The sequence below is a fragment of the Ambystoma mexicanum genome, chromosome 4q, assembly GCF_040938575.1.
Source record: "Ambystoma mexicanum isolate Mex_15411 chromosome 4q, UKY_AmexF1_1, whole genome shotgun sequence".
Lineage (NCBI taxonomy): Eukaryota > Metazoa > Chordata > Amphibia > Caudata > Ambystomatidae > Ambystoma > Ambystoma mexicanum.
This window is the reverse complement of record NC_090928.1, coordinates 981,265,383-981,286,392: the sequence shown is the minus strand read 5'-3', so window position 1 is coordinate 981,286,392 and position 21,010 is coordinate 981,265,383. Positions and strand designations below refer to the sequence as shown.

The window sequence follows — 21,010 nt, the reverse complement described above, 5'->3', positions numbered from 1 at the left end:
GTTCCCTGACACACTTATTTCCTCGTCATTTATCCCTATTTTGAGAATTGCTCCCCCGTTAACAAAAAACGCTGGGATCGGGCCTACTTTAGTACATAACATAAGAGACAGACACGTTCTGCATCAAATCACAGACGTCTTACTGCATCCTCAATTGCATCGCAACCCCCCCCCCCCTAAACCCCCTTTTGTCACCCAAAAGACCTCTTCCCCTTATGGTCCTCAACAGGTCAGGTGATGCCTTATGTACCCTATTGTAAGCCTCCGACCTCCATCTACCCAGTTTCATGATCTCAGCCACCTGCATCCTGAGCCCCACAGCCATGGTAGCGGCCCCTATTCTGAAGGAATGAGGCGTGAATCCAACCCCCCCCCCCCCACCCCGCCCTACCACCCCCGGCCCCAGAGTACCGCAGTCATGATACTCCTTTGGAAAACGGCCCTGAATTGGAAAACCGAGGTGCTAGAACCATCCTGGTGCCTAAATAATGGCCCGGCTGCCTCCCCCCTGAGGTTGAATAATTCCACCAACACCATCACTGGGCAAATTGTGCTGCTCCCGTTGATTGCTAGGACCACCAACGAGCCTTTACCCCTCCTGGTCCGTCTTGAATTTCCTCACCAGAATCACCATCCGGCCGACCCCTGGAAACACATTCGACAAAGCCAATTGCCCCCCCCACCACACCCTTCCCCCGACAGATCAGTTTTGGATGCTCCCACCAGTTCCCTAAGCCTGAAAGCCCCAAAGAAGATGGTGACAAATGCTGCTCTGAATAGTGCTGCTTCATTCCCGTCGAAGCATAGCCCTCCCAATGTCAACACCATCTGTTCCAATGTCTGCGGGTCTAGGGACCTCCTCGCGTCTGGCTCCCTTACCCCCATCCTACACCACCCTGCTAATGCCTTTCTAATGGCAAAGTCGTAGGTGGGGCTCGCCACCCCATGCAGGCCAGCCACAAACCGGATTGCTGCCATCTTCCCCTTAGCCATGCCAGCGGATGCCCCTGCCTCGTGTAAATGATCAAGTATGCAATCGCAGTGTCCCTGTGAAACATCTCCCCCACCTCTTACCGCAAAACCCCCAATATTTCTGTAATTCTATTTCATAGGCCATCTCTGTTTTCCATGACAAGGATCCAGCGATCATGGGTGCTAAACCAGGGTACCAAGACTCCAGAGTGAGTCAGGGAAGGGGGACATTACTGCCTCTGCCTGAGGTAACCATCCGTGAAATTCCTGTAGCTTGAAACAAGACAATGCATCAGCTGCATTAATTAGTACCCCTGGGACATGTTTAGCTTGAAAATGCACCTCATTCCTCAAACAAATCAATACCAAATGTTTCAACAGCTTTAGTACCATGGGGCAAGACACCCTCCGATTATTGATCGCCATGACCACGGACATGCTGTCAGACCAAAATACCACATGCTTTCCCTGTAGGCCCTTGCACCAAATTGTTAGTGCAACTATGATAAATAGTTCTAAAAATGTAATGTTCCGGATTAGCTTCCTGCTGGCCCTTTCTATGGGCCAACACCCCCCCCACACCATTTTCCCCCCCAAATGGCCCCAAAACCGACACTCTCCGCAGCATATGTGTAGAACCAGATTTCTCGGTTAGGCTGTGCCGCATTCAGCCATACCCGTATCCAGTTGAAATTTACCAGGAATTTGTCCCAAATTCTGAGATCTCATTTTACCAAAGCGGATAGTCTAGTATAGTGGTGTTTCTCTGGGAGCCTGGACATGGCCCTTGATATGGCGCGGAAGAATGGGCGCCCCATTGAGATAATTTTCAACGCAAAGTTGAGCTGTCCTACCAGGCGCTGCAATTGCGCTAGCGTGACCTTCTGCGCCTGCAAGCATTTGTGCACCAAATCCCTGAATTCTGCCACCTTCCAGAGCGGAATGCAGTAGGTCCCCTGCACTGAATCCACCTCAATCCCCAGAAATGTGATACGTTACTGGCACTTCAGTTTTCTCCTTAGGTATAGGCACCCCCAGCTCCTTAGCCATTTTCTGGAAACTCTCCAAAGCGTCCGCGCAGGGACTCTAGTGCGGGGGACCCAAGAACAGGAAGGCGTCTAGGTAACGCACCACCCTCACCCCTCTCAACCGACGCTTTATGGCCCATTCCAAAGATTGTGCTGAATGCCTCAAAGAAACAGCAGGAAATGGCATGAATTTGTCGTAGTAAAACCTCCCCCTGATCTGAGAACCGAGCAAAGGGTAGTCGTCCAGGTGCACCGGGCGCAGCCTAAATGCGGACTGGATGTCCGCTTTGACCAGTAATGCCCCCTTGCCCAAAAGCCTCATTTGAGTGAGCACTTCGAACGATGTGTATATTACCGAACAAATGCCCTCCTCGATCGCCTCATTCACCGAGGCGCCCTTTGGGAAGGACAGGTTGCAGATCATTCTAGATTTCCCCTCCTTTTTGGGCACAACCCCCACCAGGGAGCAAATGAACTGAGGGAACGGAGGGTGCTTGAATTACCCATTCACAAGCCCTAGTCTTTTCTCTTTACCAATTTTCTCACCCAGAATCCTGCTGCTGGCTGCCGCGGTTCTACGGTACCGCTGGAGGTAACATCCCCTTCACTGGAATCTTAAAACCTTCTGAAAAACCTGCCACCAATCACTATGTTTCCTCTTTCCCGGGATAACCGTTAGCCCAAAATCTGAGAACCTCTATTCCGATTGGGGACTGCAACAGAGAATTGTCCCCAATTGTCCCCAGTCTCATCATTCGCCCTTTTTAAACTCTGTCCTTCACCGTCTTCTTGCAGCTCTGCTCTGAGTGGCCCGGAAGCCCGCGGCTGGAACATGTGTGTTTAAACTTGCACACTGTCCTGGTGCACAGCTTTGTGTTGAATGCCCAGCAGGTCCCCTTTTCATCCCCCCCCTTTGGTGAGGGTCCTGAAGGCTGCCCCTGTCTCAGTGACCAGGCCCCTTGCGCCCAGGTCCCCTGCACCTCCTCCCCCTCCAACCCCCCTGGTGACATGCCATGGTACAGCTGGCCCATAAGTCTATAGCCCTTGTCCCCCAATCCAGCTGTACACTCCCTGCCTTGGATGCCCAGTCATAGTTCAGCCATGCCCCAAAAGTACAATACCGGAACATCAGCATTGTCAAGTGCAAGCAGGAGAAATATCTTCGATGCAGTTCTGGGAACCTCCATAATCACTGCGGCGAATATTCCAAATCATGATGTCCAATTCACAATTGTCCTGTCCACTTGCAGCTTATTCTCCTTTGCCTCTCCCTTTGCTTCTCACTCCGTCTGAAACTGCAAAAATATCCACAAATCTATCCTTCAAAATCTTCTCCTTCAGTTCTGCCAAGTAAGCATACCCGATCGGTTATTGCTGGGGGCCGCCAATACCTTCACATCTCCGCCTGGTGTGCCCATTGTCGCACTACCTGCTGAATAGCCTTCCCTGCCCCTGCAAGCTGCCTGCTGCCCTGTAACGCTCACCCCTTGTCCCAGTGCTGCTCCTCCACCTGGCTGACCAATGCCTCCTGAGCCTGCTGCCCATTGTCCTGCTGCGAGTGCCAACCCCCACTGGTGCCGAACCACCTGTCCCCATTTACGCCACCTGTCCAGTTCCTACCGGGAGCCCCCTGCCTTGGGATGATCCCATCTCTTGCCCCCGAGCTGCCACCCCTCCTAGCTGGCCCATGCTACCCAGGCTAGTCGCCCATTGCCCCATTGGGAATGGAATGCCATGCCACCTGAGCCCCCGACTCCCTGTCCTGTCTGTGCTCCCAGGGTCCCCTCGCTGCTCCCTGGTTCCGACTGCCTGGCACCAGGCCATGGGTTAAAAAACAACCCCTGGCCCTTCGCCTGTGCCATTTTGCCCCTGCCATTCCAGCCAGTCCCCAAGTCTGCTTCCAAGGCTCCCGGGCAAAGCTGCGCCGGCCGCCAATATCTCTGGGTATCCTGTACTGTTGGTGCTGGTGCTGAACCAGATTGCCGGGGATTCTCCAGCTATAGCATGTTCCTGTTGCTGCCTTGCCATTGGGATGTTGCTATCCTTTGTGTCGGCCCTACCGTTCCGCTGCCGATCCAAGCGCTTGCCGCGTCTCCAGACGGGCCTCTGAGGACAGTTGGCTCACCTGCGGGTGACGGCACTGGTCTCCGAACTTGTGCCTGATCATGCTCCCTCTAACACTTCCCTTCCCGCTGTTTTAGCCCCTTCTCTTTTTTGGTGGGGGAAACGCAGCCCTGGGAGCTACTTTCTTCCTCCTGGGTCTGCGTCCCACCCCATCCTCGATTTCCACTCCTGCCGGCTGCCTCGCCGTGTTTCCCAACTCGCCCGCACCTAATTGTGCCATCACTGTGTCCATCCCTTTTTCTTGCAACATTGCGAATAATGCCGCCACCGTCCCCGGGTCCATTTATCTGCAGATATGGTTTACTGGCTAACGCTGCAACCGATAAATCAGTTGTGTGTGTCACTTCGCACTGTGCAGTTTTGTTGATTCAACTAAACTGCCCTTTGCAAGCTAGAAGTCCCACGGTCTCTCCCGATCCCTTGTAGCTGAGCGTGCCCTGCCATCATCCCTCCCGTTGTTCCTCGCCCTCAACCAACACCGAGGAAGCCTCTCTGTCCACATTGCCCTGCACCTGGATATCGCAACCTCTGCCACACAGGAAAAATCAATACCAATACCCACACCTCGGAACGGACCCACCTGCCCCAGCACCCACCTCCTTAGTGCAAGAGGGATCCGACGAGCCCAGGGCCGACAATGGTCAAAAAAGTAACAGCTGCACTACCCACAGCCCACTATAGCACTGTGAATGCATTTCCAAACTGAAAAATGCTGCTTGCATTCACTAGTTTTCTTTGAATATTTTTTGTCGTACTAACACACATACTCTGTCATTTGTGTGTCCCGTTGTGTTTTATCATAGGTTTTATTTATAAAGATGTTATATACTTGTAAAACTGTTAATCACAAATAAATGCTTCTGTTGGGCTGACAGCAGTTATTGTGGGTTCATGGGTGCAAACTCTAGATTTTCACTACAGGGGCAGAAATTCCCCCACCCTTGCCCTGAATATAAGTAAGCGACCAGCTCAACCCACCCCCCTGTCCAATTTTATAGCACTTATTTCTTTATAAGGAATTTCAAAAAGTCATACCGTTAACAACCAGTTTTGAATATATAACACCTCAGCAACGGCCTCTCAACCTGCTGAGCTATCCTGGTAGCTTTCTACTGTAGAGCGTGTCTATGGATCCCTTAATGTACTAAAAATCACTGCATTACCAACAGTATTTTGGGTGCAGCACTGCTGTGGAAGTAATTTAAAGTGGAATTAATGTACAGTGTGAAGTTTGGAAAGAAGCAGCATGAAAGAAAATGCACCATTTAAAAAAACCTTTTTTTTGAACATTTACTTTGAGTGGAGTCAAACTGCCAGCCCTGCCTCCTCGGAACTCCGCCCCAACTCCAAACTCCACCCCGGCCCTTGTGGGATCCCCTTTTAAATTTTTTCCATTTCCACCACTGGGGGAGGGGTGCATTGTACTCGAGACAGTTTCACTTCTCCCCTCCCACACCACCTCAAAGAACAGGCATGCACCTCTGCCAAGGACCAGCCCTCAAACCTCAAACCGCGGCCCATCCCAGTGCAGTGGCCCACCAGAGTGCAAGAGCCATCTCCAGCTCGAGGCAATCCTTGGCCTCAGACCCGCCCCTGTGCAGAGGCTCATCCGTGCTTTGCTTTTGCATTACACAGAATGGACTACATCCAAAAGTAAAACATAGCGAGTCCCCTCAGGGTTCGGAGACTCACTGTTTGGCCACATATCTTATGTAAGGGCAAAACTACTCACTGACAATATCCCAATATTATAACTGGTACATCAGTCTCTGTTGTGTTATGCCAACATGCTTCGGTAAGGCACTGACTCACCACTGCAGTGGTCTTAAAGCACCCATGCTTGTCCCCGAAGGTGGAATATTGTGGCCCGCTTGTGGAATGCCACTCTTTTAGTCTACGGGTTAGAGGAGCATAGAGGGTAAAGTGGAGTGATGGAAAAGGTTATCACTCCTTTACTACCAAAAAAATGCTGAATGCGCATTTACTGCGCATTCGGCAGAAAAACAAAATACTGAGTCCCACAATACCGAACAAGGGGAGCAGGGGTTGCGGGCAGGCCCGTTTCTTGGCCCCGGCCAAAGCGAGCCACTGCCCGGGGGAACGCAATTGCCTGCCCTGGTGCGGGCTGGAATTGCCCTGGAGGGTGCAATAGCCTTGGGGCTGGTGCGTTTGCACTGGGTGGCCCGGGCGATTAAAAGTGCTGGCGCTGCCTCCTATGTACGGACGTGCCCAGGTCATTTTCAATTTTTTTGCCCCGCTGTTTTGGGACATGGAAGGGTGGCTGGTGTTGGTGGCCGTTTTTGGATTGCAGCGGTGAGCCATCCAGCAGCAGGACTAAATCAGCCAGCCAGTCATGAGCCGTCCAGCAGGATACGGACTGCAGCAGGAGGAACGAAGGATTGAAGAAGGTACGCACCCTCCGCACCCGTATTTCAGATAGATTGTTAACTTTCCTCATTCTAAGTGTACTCCATCTGACAATTCATTTTAGCCTGTCATAGATGTATACCGGAGTGTGGCCACCGAGTTATTAGGTGCATATACAACTTCTAGTCGCTTAAGTTTAGCTTTGCATGCGTCCGCTCTACGTGCTAGCTTTTAGAATTTCGTATTCCTTGGAACTGCAGGTTAGTTTTCGCTTTTCAGTACCACTTTAGTCCCTCCAGCGGCCGCCATTTGTATCTGTGCTGTTGTCACTTCCGAGTTGGGGAAAGGATGTTTGTACCTGTGCTGCGCATGTCATGGGGATTGCTCAGTCATAGACCAGGCATTTGACCTCTTTATTCCACTATATTCTAGGAGACTAGGGCTAACTGCAGTTTTGTAGTCGGGCCCGTCGTAGTCTAGGGTAGGCGTGTGGTGGGAGGTACATCCTGTTTTATCAGTCGCCCCAGAAAGATGTTCTGGAGGTTGGGGTTTACACATTCCACCCTGCAGGTTTCTTCCCTGCACAGATGCAGCAATACATCTTACAATACTGGGTATGCATTTACGAAGTAGAAATGTGCATTTGTGTGTGTGGGGAGAGGTGGGACATGTTCAAGTTCTAAAATGCTGACGAAAGAGTACACTGTATTTTGTGAATTTTGCCCGTTTGGTTTTCTTTGGCACTGCTATCAAATATCTCAATGTGTCCTACAATTTAATTGTGTGCACCCTTTTATGGCAGTTTAAAAAAAAGAAAGCTTCACTTGTTAGAAATAGAGTGAATTCGTATTTTATGGTGCTTACATAGTGTTCCAACTTGAGACTTTACGCGCCTATATATTTAGCATTGGTGAGTTGTTTCAGCACTGGATTGACCTCTTGAGTTTCAGATAGATGACGGAAGGAAATGGACGCGTCCGCTTGTGTCACTTTTCTAATTCACACAGGCAGTTCAGAGCGATATTATTCAATCTTCACCACCAATGACCTCATAAGAAATGATAACATTACATGTGTGACCCTGATTTCATCAAAACTTGAATAAGATGTTGATAAAACTCAGTGAAAAATATACATGTTAGCTACCAGACATTTTAAGCAAGAGCGCTGCCAGCATCCCATTGGTGCTGAAGTCACGGATTGAATTGCTGACAAATTATGGTAGTGTTTGGTTCCATGTGCGGCTACCACCCCGCTTTCTCCAATTCCTTCCTTTCTGCACACTCCCCCAGCCTCCAGCTTCTTGCTGCTCTCCGCAAGTTTGTGGTGATAGTTGAGCCCTTTCCCCTGAGCATCCCCTGGCTTGTCTTCCATCGGCTCCTGTGTTTACTGTTTAGACGTCTCACGAAAGGGCCACACACCATGCAGGGGTTGCTCGGTGAGGGGAAGAGCACGGTGTACAAAATGCACCGCCTTTGTGTTGCTTGCAGCCTTGCAACTCCAGGTAAGAAAGACAAACTATCCTTCGTTCCCTGGGAGGCATGGCAAAAGCATACCACCTTCAGGACATGCTTGCTACATTGCAGTGCTTTGACCGATTTCTACACTTTGTACAATTCCATATTTTATTCCAGAGCACTTCACCCCGAAAAATGCGTAGTCTTGTGTCAGATGGCATTATTGAACTTCTTACACCAGCACTTTGATGCAGGGGTGTGTTTCTAAGGTGGCAGTGGCATGTTCAGAGGCAATGGGGCGACTTCGCCTTTCAGTTTTCCGATTGAGTACCATTAAGTTGAGGTTTTTATTGCATCGCTCTACGTAAGCAATAAGGTGAATGGAGGGCGGACATACGAGTAGGCAGAAGGGCAGTCTGGATTGAATGTTTTGATGTAATCAAAACGAATCAAAGCGGGCGGCAGACTGTTTGAATAGTACCCAAAGGGGATTTTGATCAAATGTAATGCAAATTGTCCAGTTTAAAGAATATTTATTCAGCAACAATGGTCAAATGTGTGGGTTGTCATAAGGCTCTCACTAACAATTCTAATTACAGTGGCAAGTGGTGAGAGGAGCTTTAGTAAATTGAAACTGGTGAAAGGCTATTAGCCCTTGCAGTACTTTCAATTGAGAGTAACATGTTGAAAACATTTATTATGCAGCAACAATAAATGTTTTTGCAGCAGCAAAGAGTGCCCTTCACATAGACCAACAATTGACACAAAACTTTAAAAACCAAGACTAGTATATACTGTTTGTGTTCTCGGCTTTGTCTGAGGAATCACTGCAAGTTGTTGAATCACAATGTAATAAAACCGAATTCATTTGTATAGCAGTGTTTTATTGTCGTTGGGTAGGAGTTATTTAACTGGAGTTTGGGAGTGTTGCGATTGAGCGCGCAGGGTTGTGTGGTGCATTCTAGTGTTTCACCCGGGGCACCAAATGGACTATAAACTGCCCTGGTTGCGGGGGTGTCCCCAGGGTCGATGGCAGCAAAAGAACGTTTGGGGGAAGAGGCAACATTTTTTTTTAAAAAAGAAGACTTGCCGTTTTCGGAATCAACATTTTTTCAGCTTTGACATTACAGGGCTCACAGATCACAGATCCATCTAAAGCGGGTAACGACGCAACAACCTGGACAACTGGAATACAGCATGACAGAATAGAATACAATAATGGATGAACGTTTGACCAAGGTCTAAGGGCGAAATGGACTGGAGAAAACAGATATTTCAGTGTGCTAATAGAAGGATTGCCTTTCAGGAAGTTTTGGAGTAAACTATGATACGATTTTGCACACATGAGATGTTAAGTGCATGCTCGATCAATCCTGGAAAATTATGTAGACTAAATTACCCAGGGATTTTATTTTTCAAAAACTTAATTCCCGAATAATTGTGGTATTAGCAAGACAAAGACCTAGGGGGTCTACTCAAGAGCTGGACATGCAAAAGGGAAGGTTAATGGACGCATAAGAAGGAAAATAGGATTGCTACCAAGTGGAATATATATTGCTTGGTACCCAGATTTAAGATTATGGGTGAATGTTCCTTGCCCACGTAGAGATTGATTCCCTTATAAAAATGTAAGTGATTTCACTGTTGTTAAGGCAAAGGGAGAGCACTGTAGCCAATCATTTTCTTAAAAGAACAAGTATCATGTAATGCATAGCAAGGGAAGAACGAAAACTGCACAGGAAGCATTAATCCTACCACCGATTAGTACTAGAATCTGTAATCTCAGAAGTAGGTTTCAAAACTGAGCCACGCTCAACAGGAGCACAAGTGATCTTGACCAAGTGGGCGTGAAGTCCTGAACTGCCTGGGATTAAGAGAACGGAGCCCATTAGGGTGAACGAGGGCTGGCTCACCTCTGGAGAGCACTGTCCCTTCCATCTGACATCTGGGCAGATCAACAGTGAAAAGAACCGCTGCTACCTTCAGTACCATGGAGTCATTTTTGCCTCTTACAATCCCATGAACACCATATCTTGCAAGTTCTCCGCATCTGTAGCCAGACTGTACAGGCTGCACTTCACAAAAGCTCTAATGAAACATCGTTTCCCTCTTCCAAAAAGGGATAAACTCACAATAGTAAAACAAACCAGCACCCCCCACCTGGGAGACATCAAGTGCAGTCAGTGTGCACATTCTACTGTGTAGGACTTGGATGCAACACCAGCGTTTATCAAGTCCAAAGCTGCCAGGCATAGGTAGCCACTGAAATGGCACCCAGATGAGGCCAAGCTGATACGCGGTTAGAAGGCAGAGGTTGGGAGAGGAAATATCAGACGACCGTTGGAAAACATCTGCTATTCACAAGTATGCCCAAGTCTTGGAGCACGCAGTCTAGGCTCGGAATTAAGGTCAAGGTGAATTTCCTTTCAGCTTAGCGTTCGGACTGATTTTCTAAACTCTGGCCTGGTGGACAGATGTATAGAAGGCCAACCTAGATTGTGACATGGACAACTCTGGGAGTTGTAGCCAAACCAGTTCAAGGTAGCAGAGCGAGTGATCTAGGCTAAGTCTCAAGAGGTGGTGATCTTGTAAGGGGTCTACAATGATCACACAGCAAAGAAGTCAAGGAACACACTTGGACAAACTGGTAGAAAGAAAACTTCTTTACTTACGGCCAAAATAACAGCGAAAAATGACTACAGACAGGCAATATCACACAATGCTAAAATTATATACTGAAAAGTAAGGTACAGATTAGTATTTGCACTACAGGTCCACAGAGAAGTCCACCCCTAAAATGTCTGGGGCCTTGTGCCCAAATGTTCAGCAAACTTTCATACAATTCTTTAAAACTGGAAAAAACGAAGGGACGGTCTCTGGGGTCCAGTAAACTGAAGTGTCAGGGGACAAGTTACTCTAACTAAACAAACTTTTAAAAGGGGAGTTAGGGGAGCAGGCAAGTATCGTTATAACTCATCCCATATCGGATTCTTCATGAAACTTGGCAGGTCGGTTGAAGGTCTGACGTCGCTTTTCCTGCTGTCAGCCTCAGCTCTTGTTCCCCAGGGGTTGCAGGTTCAAGCAGCTCTCCGGTCAGTGTCTGATGCTAGTGCAAGGATTCTCAAAGGAAGAATGCAGCCAACTCGATGCAGGGTCCCTCCTCTCAGGACAGGAATGGACACGGGTAAGCAATTCCAGATGACGGTGACATAAAGGGACTCACTTGCTGTGGTCAGACCTTCCCTGCCATCTCGGGTCCCCTTGATGCTAGGGCCACAAAATATCATGGAGGTAAGTCTTGTGGTACTATCTGCGGATCCCCCAAGTTCCGTGCCTCAACATCCCAAACTCTGAGCTGGACAGCCACAGGGCTGTCATGGGACACTTCCGAATGCTCTTCTTCATAGGACTCTGAACCGACATGGAGCATGGATGTTCCCTCCAAACCAAGGGTCGCAGCTCCTTCGCAGGAATGCTGGAAATCTTCTACAAGACAGGGCACACACAAGACACACACTCCAATCAGGACCACTGGCAGCAAAACGCATTAACTCCCCCTTAGACAGACACAGCCCACTTCCTGGCAGCAAACACACATAGCCCTCCAAAAGCCTCTGCTTTTGCAGGCACTGGAAGTCCATATATGAATTTTCCTGGCCTCACAAGCCAGGAAGGGAAGAAGGCTAAAAGACAAGATGCCCAAAGGACAGATGAAAAATTTTGTGGCATGGCCATGTTGGTCCACTAGCTAGTTAGTAACCAAATACGGTAAACGCTGTAAGGCTAAAACGAAAAGAAACAAAACAAATGGTAAAAAGTCACTGCTGCAATCAGCTCGTCCACTTAGCATACCTAGAGTAACCAAAAATCCTCTAAGTATTAGTCTTTGCAAAACAAAATGTGTACCCCATTGTACAATGATAAGGTTACCACAAGTGATAACAAGTTACTAAAAGTAGTAACAAAGTAACAAGACTAAGGGAAGCAATGTTTCCCAGTACTGACAGCCTGAAGGACATGTCGGTTTCCCCATAACAGATAAGCAATAGCCAGTGTAGTGAAGCTTAAAGGGAAAAGTTCACTCAAAAATAATATGGTTTCAAAAGATGGGCCATAATCAAAAATATATGTAAAAAATATTTTTAAAGAAAGTTCCTATGTGAAATGTTCAGGAAACGAGGCTCAACGTTTTGACATAGCGGCATCCATTTTGTGAAATTAAGCAGCTGCCAGAGAGCAGGGCTTAACACAACAGAGGAGGCTGCCAGTGTTTATAATTGCTGTGGCTTTCTTTTTAGGTTTCCTGTGCTCTCCAGGCCAGGGGAGCACAGAAAATGTTACATGAACGGCACAGCAATTATAAATACTTTGCCGGCCGCGTCTTCATGATTGCTAGGACTCCCCACCCCAAGCACAGGAAACTGAAAACTAAAGTCACAGCAATTATGAATACTCTTCCAGTATACATAATTGCTGTGACTTTTAAGTCTCCCGGACTCCCCAAGGCTCGGGGGATCCCAGGAGAAAAAACACAGCAATCATAAATACGAGAACGTTGTATTTATAATTGCTGTGCCTTTTGTTTTACATCTCCCGGGCTCCCCCGGCTCAAGGGAGCTCGGGAGACATAAAACACAGCAATCATAAAAACAATGCTGCATTTATAATTGCTGGTACTTTTGCTTCATATCGCCCGGGCTCCACGGCCCAGGGGAGCCCGGGAAACTAGTGGGGGTTAGGGGGGTGGCACTCACCAGCAGCACAGGGCAGAAAGGAGTTTGACAACATTCTCTGCTCTCTGGCTGTAATAAGCAAAAGATCCCAGTAGGGGGCTTTTGCTTCATTATTGCCTCGAGAACAGAGTTTAACACAATCACAGGAGGCTCATTCATTTCATAAAACGGATGCCTCCTGGTGCTTGAGATTTTTGACATCGAGCCTCATTTCCTCAAAATGCTCATAGAAACGGCCTTTAAAAATATTTTATTATGGCCCATGTTTTGAGACAATAACGTTTTTGAGTTAATTTCCCCTTTAAGGCTTCACTGCAATGTAAAAAGAACAGGTTATGTTCCAATACAAAAATAAAAGCAAACAGTTTGGGGGTCCACAGAAATGGAAGGAAAGGTGCAGTAAAGAGGAATCTTTCCGAACACGTCATTACCTCTAGCCAAATCGCCGACTTCTCCCATGCAGCTTAGCTGCCACATTTGGACTTTGAGCATTCTACAAGGATGCTGCTCAGCCTGATGGACATCCAGCGGGGTTGAGGCACAGCTGCTAAAATTCATTCCGTTCATTAACGTTGTGCTTGATCCAAATGGCAAACACTCTGCAGAATTGGGCCTGTATCTATTGGGAAACCGTTTTAGAGCCCCCCACCCCCCATGCATTAAAAAGTGCCAAAGCTTCCTCAGGGTAATCTATGCTAGTACAGTGACAAGTGCTGCATTTTACACTTCAAGGCAACGCCAGAAGGTGGGGCATCTAACAGCCAAAGTACTTCCACTGCTCTCCATCCACAGACAGGGTTTGTAGAAATGTTACAAGACACATTAGCTCTTATTGAGCCTTCTTATGTTTAAGAAGAACAAAAGTAGTAATTCAACGTTGGGTTCTACCTTTCTGACAGCATATCCCTGGATTGTTAGGAGTGACCAGATTATTTTAGACAACAGTGGACACAATGTTCGTGAAAACAGATGATTATTTCACTGGTCTACTACTTGACATTAAGGTGCCATGCTTTTTGGCCGTATCGGTTCGACCATGCAATTCCCATAACTTTTTCCACGAACGTTCATCTTTATACACCGTCTAGTCCTGACTGTGCCACTACTGCCTCAGGCTTGGCTGTCCCAGAACTAACATTCTGTAGTCTGAACTGGGGTACAACATATAGATGCCTGAGCAAACAAGCTACTAAAATTATGGGATGGCCCAAGCACGCGCTCAAGCTGCTTATGCATCCAACAGTACATTGTGTACGATATTAAAATTCTCCAAATCTGCCTCGAAACACAATCCAGTTATCCCAACACTTACAGGCCTCTTATCCACCAAGATAACTATAGTCTCTCAAATGGGTGCATACAAGTCTGGTTTACAAACTAGTCTTCCCTGTTGCATCCCTCATGGAGCACCTTTTCTCTGCTTGCCCATCCTCCCCTTGCTCATTTTCTTTCCTCCAGACCAAGCTGTGGATACTCCCTTGTGGGGCACAGCTCGCTACTCTACTCGAGGCAGGGCGCCATGAAACTAATATGGTGGGGATTTGGCACAATATGAAAACCTATTCATCTTTTATAAGACTGCATTATGCTTCACTTAACTTGATTCTCCACCCGGCTCCCCACCGTCGTTCTACCTCTCCCATGGCACTTTGTTTTGCTCATTTTCACAAACTCTGCCTATTCTTCACCTCATGATCTGATGTAGCCGCCTTGCAACAAGGGGTCAGGCTTTCACATTTCATGTACCTGGACTTTACCATTTGTAACTGCATGCCTTGATGTAGCTGCCTTGCAACATGAGGTCTGGCTTTTTCCATGTGTGCTCCGACATTTCTGCACTTGTAATTGTAATTGTAATAACCATATTCTTAAGCTTAAGCGCCCAGATGCCTCAGGGTTCGGTGCGCTATATAAATGTCAAAATAAAATACATAAATAAAATAAATGTGTAAAAATACCAGGGACTAGTCTAAGGGCGGGCCTCCAAGCACAGCCACCATTAACAATACATTGTGATAGGTTTTTTTGTTTTATTACAAGACTTTTCAAATGCAGTCCTATTTGCATGTATATTTGATGCACCTCCCTGAAACCCCCCCCCCCCCCCCCCCCCAGCAATGCAAAATGAACAGGAATGTTTAAGTAACACTGACGGGAGGCTACCGTCATCAATGCACGCAAAACCCCAGGAGGCCCATTGGGAAATTGCCCATTGTGGATGTGTCTGCACAAGTGCTGCACGGCTGCTGCCATCCTAGAAGGGAGGCAGCAATGCGCTGTGCACCAGCATCACAATGAAAAGAATGTGGTGGTGTCGTGCGAGACATGCAGCAGCACGAAAGAAGGAGCGCAAGAGACTAAAGCATCATTTACCCAATGTATTACCCCACTTTATTTGACTGTGCGCAAGCCCCCACACCTGGTAACCCAGCTTTGGAGACAGATGGCTTGGGGTGGTAATTCATTCAATGAACATCCAATTTGTTAAAGCTTAATCCCTGCAAAAAAAAAAAAAAAAAAAAAAAAAAACACACCATGCCAACACAACCACCACAAAGACAAACCCATCATTCATTTATTACATGCTTAATACCCGAGACCAGTCTCCAGCACGGGACCAGGAACCTGTGTTGCTCTGAATTGCCCTTCTTCCAAGACAAACACGTTGCCCGAGAGCTATCCTTCCGGCCCACCTATAACCGAGATGCCTCCGTTTTGGGACACCCTAAAATGTAACCGTCACCGATTGAAAGCCAGTGACTCGGTACTGCAAGAAGGCCTGTGTGTCCAATTAGCATCATGTGGCGGACACGCCCAGAATCCCTCAACTAAACACCAGTAGGCATAGGGCACAATGTTGGGGCGTTAGATGGGCTGAAAAACATTTCCACAACTATCGATGCCTATTAATTTCACTTTGAAAACAAAGTCAGGTTTCTTTACAGTAGGCGACACGATTCTGGGACAGTGGAAAAAAGGGGCATCAGTGTCAAAGGCAAGGTATTATAATCAGTGGTCGAAGTGGGCGGGAGCGGTCGGGAGCGGTGTTCCTATACTTCTTTAAAATAAGTTTTACCGTTCCTATACTTTTATTTTAAAAAGAAACCGTTCCGGAACGGTTTCGTTTTAAAATAAAAGTGTAGGAAGAAGTTGGAACTTGCACTTTCAGTGCACTGCATTTGATTGTGCCCTCACACAGCAAGTTCATGGTTTTGGGGTTTGCATTGTGCATGGGACGGGGTGTGGCAATTGGGTTTGTGGGGAGCGGTGCAGGCCAGTAGGGAACATAGCTCCACTACTTCTTTTTGTACACTTCGACCACTGATTATAATTCGTTAAAGGGCACACATTTACAGTGATGACGAAGGTTTTAAAAACGTGCACATCAGCCAGTAAGGCTACATTAGAGTAATTGCTAATGCCGCCAAAGCACCAAAGGCTGAAGCAGGAAGCGGTTACTGCATGCATCCTTCACCCCAGGCGGCATGCAGAGCTGATGAGATGCGAGTGTTTGTGCTCTTCCTGTCGTGTGCAATGTACCCAATGCTCATAAATCTGCGCAGGCGTTCCGCTGTGATGCTGAAGGGCTCGGTGTCCTTGGGGCAGAGAGCCCACACTTATCCCTCCCCAGTAAGCATGCTAACAAAAAAAGGCACGATTACACGGCTCAGATTAATTTCCCACGATTAAAAAAAAATAGAGAAGTGCAGTCTCCCTTTTCTGTAAAATCAGAAGAGCTAATTATTAGGGTATCGTACAAAAATCCTGAACACGAAAAAGGCCGAAGATGTCGCTGCGTATCTCAACGCAATTATATGTGGGGCGGGGGTTGGGGTAATAAGAATTAGGGGGGGCTGCAGGTGTCTCCACCCGCATCTAATCCGTTGACGTGCGGAAATCTGACGTATCACAGATGTGAAAAACTTTACTCGCTCAGACAGCCATTTAAGCCATATCTAAATATGGTCATCATTGATCGACCAAGTTAACCGACTAGGACCTCAAGAAGTTGAGGTCATGACTGACATGACAGATGCGTTAGATACAAAGCACAAAGGCATCCATGCACAAAGTTACACAAAGACTTTTAGTTTATTGCCGTTAGACACGAAAGAAAAGGTTACAACTCATATCAGTTATGGTACTGGCACACTTACACCAGTATATATTTTGCTATGCGGAAACAGCAAGAAGCCAAGAATACATATTCTTAGCTTGCTCATGCTCAATTGTGACTAAAATGAACGGCCATAAGACCAAAAATAGAAACCACAGGTACATTGAAGCGAATGGGGAAAGGCGGATAACGTGACTCGGCTAAGGCAGACAGAGCTTCCAGCGCAGATACCGTGTAGACTTGCGCCAAGGACAAGCAAGCCGAGGCCAAAATGTCCAGTTTGCCAATGCGACAAGAAACCTGCAGTGAACAGTCGAAAATCCTCACAATTACGAGCAGGAGAGCTCCATTTCATGACACACAATATATAATTTCCCCAAAACTGACCAATTACCTTCCTCGATAGGTTTGGGGAAGTCATGCATAGTTAAAACTGGGTAACCCACGTTTGTAAAATGAAAGCTCTTCAGGACGTGATGCTGTTCAATTGCGATCCCCGTCGTTTGGTTGAGTCTTCCATTCTTGCGGCTGGGATTTTGGTGGGGCCCCCCCAAGTACCCTCTTGCAGGTAATCGGGGTAAGTGCTAAGAGTGTCCCTGCCGCCGCTTTACAAGTGGTAGCAGAGGGAGGATGGTCGCCAAGACCTTTTGGCACTAAACACACCTCATCCCTCCACTGTGCAGCGACCCGTGAGGACTGGAACCCAAGACCACACATGGGAATCTGAAGAGGTCGTCAGGAGCCGCCTTGGAGAAAATCCTGCCTGTGGGATACCCAGCAGAACAGACAGCAGAGTGGCAGATTCTGGGAGAGTCTGTGTCTGAGGGGCTTCAACGGAGTGCAAGTATAGACTCAACTATACAGCAAATATAGGGGAGGGGAAGTCTCGCTTATGGTTGTGTAGGTTACCCATTTTTTAGGCAGTCACTTTAGACTGTCAGCTACGGATGAGATGAAAACAAAATATATACTATAAAAAGGTTACCTGTAAATCTGGGCATTTGTTTACATTTATGGATTGAAAAAATACAACAAAAACACTAAAAAAAAAAAAAAAAAAAAAAAAAAAATGGATGCCTACGAGTTAGGCAGATTAGCTTGGTCATGGATGATTCTGTATGGTTACCTGTGTCTAGTTGTTAGCAGGATGCTAGCTTGGATCACAGAAGGTGGTTTTAGTTTATCTCATTGACATGTATTCCTATATGCGGCGCTATAGAAGAATCACATGATTTTGGTATACCCTGTGTCCAGGTGAGGCAGGAAGACGGCCGTGCATTGTCAGGTTTGTAATTGTGTTGATGTTGTCAAAAAAAAAGCAAGGACATATGAAGAAGTAGTAGGACTTTCTCTTTGGAAGCTTTGGGACATCATAAAGTGAGGTTTGTGAATAGGACTTTGAGATGCTTAGAAGATGGTGGATTTCAGTTCGTTGAGCTTTACAATGAATTGGTGAAAAGTGTTATGCTATTTGGAAGACGCTCGAGGAGCATGTGGTTGAAGTCACAGTTTGGGCCTTAAGGTCGGAAAAACGCAGTGTGGGCGGTGCGTGGACTACGCTCTTGCTGATGGTGGAGAAACACGAGGCTGTCAGAACTTTTCTTTGGAGTTGCTATGGGCTTTGTGAATTCTATCAAAAGAAGTAATGTTGATTACGTGAACGGATTTGATAAGGTATTTAAAAAGGTGTTGAAATCCCGATTTATTGACGATTGTAAAGTAACACGAGGGATACACCCATTCAACATTTATGCAAGCCCAATCCACGAGAAGACAAAATACGCAAGTGTTAAGACGGATTTCTGAACTCTGTCCTGGCGGCGCAGAAGTTCAGAAGGCCAACCTAATTACTTGGAACAGGGTAACCTCTGGACAAGCCAGACCAATCGTGGTAGCGATCTTGGCGGACAAGACTAGGTCTCAAGAGGGGTGAGGGTGACTGAAAGCCCGCAATGAGCACACAAAGCAAGGACACTTACAAACTACTCCAAACAGGTGTTATATTAAAAATATACACATTTATTCCAAGGCCTTTAAAATAATGACCGTAGCGAGAAATCACAATACAACTCTAGTAAACCAACACATACCATACAATATATATACAAATACAACAAGTCTCAAGCGTTAGATGCACGAAATGTGTAGTCCACCTAAAAGGGAAGGAAAACAGGCAGTGCGAAATAATGCTTAGACCCAGTCCGCCTTCAGAGGCACCTAACTAAAAGGAAGTCCGAGCCCTACGAAGAGTGGAGCCTTGTGCTCAAAAGTACCAGCACACGCTGGTGCCAACGGGCAAAAAGGGGAGTCTCTTCGAGGGAATCAGGCAGTTCAGTTTAGTGCACAAATGAAGAAGAACAGAGTTCCGCGACTCAAGCGCAGCCTCCACTGTGGGCAGAAGCAGAGCGCGAGTACGGAAAGGCGTGCTGTTTTGACACAGCGGGGAAAAGCTATGGGCTCCTGCAGGAGGGCGACCAGTTCCTAGCTATGCTACTCACCAGTCCCCGATGCAAGCAGACCCAGGCTTCTCCGCGTCAGTTTGTCGCTGGCAGGTTCAGGAGAGCAGGGGACGTCTCATCATCGTATAGTTTCTGCAGCAGCAGAGTTGAGTTAAAGATGTCCCAAACGAAATGAACCCGGACAGTTTGTTACCACAGCAGGGCAACGGAGCGGCCGTGTGTATCTCAGTCAAATGTACACTACTCACTTCAGACATGGGAACGCCAAGTGTACGAATCGTGTGAGAGTGACAAGGACTAGAAATACAACACAACCTGGCGGCGGTTACAGAGCAAGACTCCTGTGTAGGCTGGTCAGTCTGCTGGATGGCCCAGAGACACTTCCGAAGGCTTACGTGCAGGAGATGGTGAAGATGCTGAGAATAGCTGTCCCCGCTATTCCAAGGGTCGAAGTACCAGTAAAGGCCTTCTGGTTCGATCAGAGGTAAAAAGGGTTTCACAAGGCGACAGCAGTGAAGAGGAGCAGTCCTTCAGCGGGTCACCAGCGATTCCTCGGTTCAGCCTCGTGGTTGCAGGATACTTGGCTCCTGTATTTCTTGGTTTGTGAGAACTCAGGAGATCGACATGGTAGTGGTGTTTCCAGCCCCCTCTTATCCATGGTTCCCTTCGCGCCAAAACGGAGGGGACCCAATGGGAGATCCGCTCATCAACACTCACCATACGTGGACCCATCACGGACCACGGTGGTCCCAGGCATTCACACCACCCTAGACTCTCTGGCACCCAGGATGTGTATTGGGACCAGACATCCCAGCCCACATCCTGCAGGCACACACAAGGCCTGTAGAAGCCCGTAAAAGCATCCGTGTTTCGCGGGAAAGTACATGCCCAAATAAGGAAGGCCCCGGGTCGGCTCGACCTGGGGAAGGTGAAGGGAGCAAGACGGTCAGCGGACAGGACAAAGGAGCCTCGTGGTCTGGCCTTTTTGGGAGCCAGGCCACCATTTTGGGCTAAGCGCGAGAAATACGCTTAAAACGCCAAAAGGAGCTCAAAACACAAGAAACGATCGCTGCCACCGTCCGTGATTCACTTGCACCGATCAGTTACAATCAAAAAAGAGTATCTAGGGCCTGTAGAAGGCTAGAGACCCAAGAGAGCAGTAACTTAGCTTACAGTGCCCTCTTGTGTCATGTTGCACGAAAGCCTCAACGTGATAAAAGAAACTAAGCAAAAAAGCGTTTCCCGGTACTGACTGTCTTAAGGGCATGTCAGTTTCCCCGTAAGAATGGAGCGAAAGCCCAGAGGAGTGCGGCAGAAGGCTGCACTTCTCTGGCAAAGTCTAGATCATGGTGAAAACAACAGCAAAAAGTTTAGGGGTTGCCACATGGAAGGAAAATTAACCACAATTACGAAATCTTTCCTAACAGCAAGTACAGCGCAGAATGGACTCACGATACAGGGGGCAAAATGGCAAAGCCATGGCCCAAAGACGGGAGCTTTTCCAAACATGTGCAGCAACATAGGACCATGTATTGACATGGCGCGTGTAAGGGAAAGACATTGAGTAATCAATTGACTGTAGTAGAACTGTGGAAAAACTTTCAGGATGAGGAAGGGGACTCGGCTCAAAAGCAAATGGAGGCCGAGGCAAAACGATGTGGGAGATTAATTGCCCATGGCCCCCCCCTCCTCCGGCAACTGTAGGATGCACTAATTCCACTATCTGCGTATAGCAGCAGAGACACAGTGGCGC

At 47.5% G+C, this 21,010-nt stretch overlaps 1 protein-coding gene across 3 annotated transcripts in view; it reads right to left on the bottom strand.

The window, feature by feature from the left end:
• VASH2 (vasohibin 2) overlaps positions 1-21,010 on the bottom strand; it is a 368,982-nt gene that overhangs the window by 304,410 nt on the left and 43,562 nt on the right. The gene's annotated exons all lie outside the window — the stretch shown is intronic.